Consider the following 3,360-nt stretch of genomic DNA (forward strand, 5'->3'; position numbering starts at 1 on the left):
AGTTGATTTTTTTTCCTTAAGAAACATGGATTTCCTCTCTACCGCCAAATATGATACTTACTTACTATATGCCTCTCCATAGAATATTAAGATCCTTCTCCCGCCGTTCCTGCTGTCTTTGTGAACAGTATGGCAACGGAGATGCCAGAAAAAATAAACAGGCACGAAACGTAAACGGCTATTATGCAGTCACCGTTAAGTCTTCGCAGAACAAGTAACGGTCCCCATTTGAAGCGCATCCCACGCAGCCTTCAGACACAGACACGCCTGTTGTTTTTATTTGTTTTCCTTCTGCTTCTCCGACGCCATTCGCAGTTCAAGTCGGTGATTAACGGAAGCCTTTCCTTCATTTTCTACTCTTCTCGCACTGCCACTAGTATTACAACTACTACTGCTTCATCCTCCAGTAATACTCGGCAGTCGTATAACAGTTCAGTTTTTTCACCTAAAAGACTACTGTAGTTCTCCGTGTTACTTCGTCCCTTCCTTCCAACGTTTGGTCTGTATTTAATCTAAGGCTGAGAGGTTACCCCTGACATATGTCAGACGTAAACCGAATTGCTTCAGCTGTATTAAGTTTCTCAAACACCACGAGAAGAATTTCGTCACTGCACGCAACGGTACGAGTGGCGTAAGCCTCGTGAAAGTACACGACGGTTCACAGTCAGCAGAGGTGCAACTTGTGCCGTACGTTCAGCTGTCTAAAGCTGAAATTGCCGAGTCACCCACAGAACTAACTACAAAATGGAATATTAACTTTCCTTCCTATTAGTCAGGCACGCTGAAGACGAGATCCACGTTACTGTGATGAAGACTAGCAACACAGCCGCAGTGAATTTTTTTGAATGAAGTCATTCCGCTTCAGGGTGTTAAAATATTATTTAGTGCGACTGCATTTTCCACACATGGTCATTGTCAAGCCTTCCGAAAGCAATCAGTCACCAAATAATATTCACCTTGGTTAAAAAAGATAACGTTTGAAAGTGAAAATTTGAAGCTATTTACATGTAATATTGGGACCCATTCAACAACATTCAGCTGTGGCATGCTGGAACATTATTCACAGCACTTCAAAACCAAGTACTACATTTGATGGCATAAATCTACTCGATGTTCCGCACACCATGTAAGCACACGTGAAAAAGCGTATATGATAACGGCACACAGCTAACATAATAGTAGAAACAACATGCTCTGTATACTATGAAGTCAAAATACCGTGTAGCAGACGTAGTGGATGGATCACATGGTCGAAAAATGACAAACTTGCAAAAACACGAAGGGCGTGAGGCTCATGGTGCAGACGCTCCTTTGTATTGTAGTGAACTCGAGAAATTATTTTGTGACGTCAGATACCATGAACATTACCCATGTGGTTACCCAACGTGGCACTCCGTCTTCAGGCCACGAGTGGCCTACCGGGACCATCCGACCGCCGTGTCATCCTCCGAGGAGGACGCAGATACGAGGGGCTTGGGGTCAGCACACCGTTCTCCCGGTCGTTATGATGATATTCTTGACCGAAGCCGCTACTACTCGTAGAGTAGCTCCGCAATTGGCATCACGAGGCTGAGTGCACCCCGAAAAATGGCAACAGCGAATGGCAGCCTCGATGGTCACCCATCTAAGTGCCGACCAAGCCCAACAGCGCTTAACTTCGGTGATCTCACGGGAACCGGTGTATCCACTGCGGCAAGGCCGTTGCCCAACGTGGGGCAACCAAAAATGTAGTGAACTCGTGAAATTCTTCTCTCTGCTGTGGGACGTGAAATGACGAGCAGATAACTGGTGACATTGCCCCACGTTAGTTGCCAACAATTAATTAATATCAATAATAAAAATAATCTAACACAAAACGTACGAAATTAAGGTGTTCATGTACGAAAGTAAAAGATTGCTTGTATAATCAAACCATGAAAGAAATGTATTTATTTTCGTCCCGTTTACACAAAATAAAACGAAATTACAAATCTCAGGGCTGATTTGACTGGGCATTTTTTTTTGTTATGGTTTTTCTAGGGCGCAAAACTGCTACGGTCATTAGCGCCCGGTCTGTGACTTAGGAAAAGGTAAAAAAACGAAACTGGAAACCAGCAGCAATGGGAACAAAACTCAAAAAATTGGAGGAACTAAAAACAGAAGGAAAACTTAAAAAACCACTATAGAAGGGGGTTGGTTGTTCCCAAAAAGAGCTTCGAATGACTGACGTCATCTCACTGGCACTAATAAAGTCGAGAACGCGATCGGCTGAGCGCGTGTCATCTGCTAAAATGAAAGATATATCAGGTGACAGCTGTAGACGGGTGCGTAACGGAGTAAAATAGAGGCACTCAAGTAAAAGGTGTCTTACCGTCCACAGCTGAGAGCAGTGGGGGCAGAGTGGGGGAGGATAGCCACTTAAAAGATGTCGATGGCTAAAAAGACAGTGCCCTATCCGGAGTCTAGTTAAAATTACCTCCTCCCGACGACGTGTTCGGGAGGATGAGGTCCAAGCACAGGGAAGAGCTTTCACGTCCCGCAATTTGTTATTGGGAAGCGTGGCATAAAAGAGCAACACGACGACATAAAACACTCCGTAGATCGGCGAAGGGAATCATTCGAATAGCTGGCTGAAGAAGAGAGACAGCAGCCTTGGCCGCTATATAGGCCGCCTCATTTCCACAGATACCAACGTGTCCTGGGATCCAGAGGAACGCCACAGAGACGCCCCCCCAAGTGGAGCAAGTGGAGGCAGTCGTGAATCCGGTGGACCAGAGGGTGGACAGGGTAGAGAGCTTGGAGAATGAGGAGAGAGCTGAGAGAATCTGAACAGAAAACATACTGCATCCGCTGATGGCGACGGATGTATTGGACAGCCTGGAGAACAGCGTAAAGCTCCGCAGTATAAACCGAACACTGGTCGGGAAGCCGAAATCGATTTGGGGTGTCGCCAACAATATAGGCACTCCCTACACCAAACGATGTTTTTGAGCCATCAGTGTAAATAAATGTGGCTTCCTTCATTTGTGCACATAGAGCAGCAAATGCCCGACGATAAACTAGTGGAGGGTTACCATCCTTGGGAAACTGACAAAGGTCATGGAGTAGGCAGGTCCGGGGACGGAGCCAAGGCGGTGCTGTACCCCAAGTTGTCAAGAAAGTTTTAGGAAAGCGGAAGGAAAGAGAATGGAGCAGTTGATGGAAGCCGACTCCCGGTGGTAGTAGGGAGGAAGGGCGGCCAGCATACCCTAAATCCAAGGAGGCGTCGAAAAAAAGGTCACGGGCCGGATTAGCAGGCATGGAAGACAGATGGATAGCATAACGACTCAGAAGGACAGCTCGCCGATTGGACAGCGGAGGTTCAGCAGACTCAGCATAAAG

General features: G+C 46.3%; 1 pseudogene; it reads right to left on the reverse strand.

Annotated features, from left to right (window-relative positions):
• Positions 1–1,588: 1,588 nt before the first annotated feature.
• LOC126425259 (5S ribosomal RNA) lies at positions 1,589–1,706 on the reverse strand (annotated as a pseudogene).
• Positions 1,707–3,360: the final 1,654 nt, after the last annotated feature.

Source organism: Schistocerca serialis, chromosome 1, assembly GCF_023864345.2.
Source record: "Schistocerca serialis cubense isolate TAMUIC-IGC-003099 chromosome 1, iqSchSeri2.2, whole genome shotgun sequence".
NCBI classification, from domain to species: Eukaryota; Metazoa; Arthropoda; class Insecta; order Orthoptera; family Acrididae; genus Schistocerca; species Schistocerca serialis.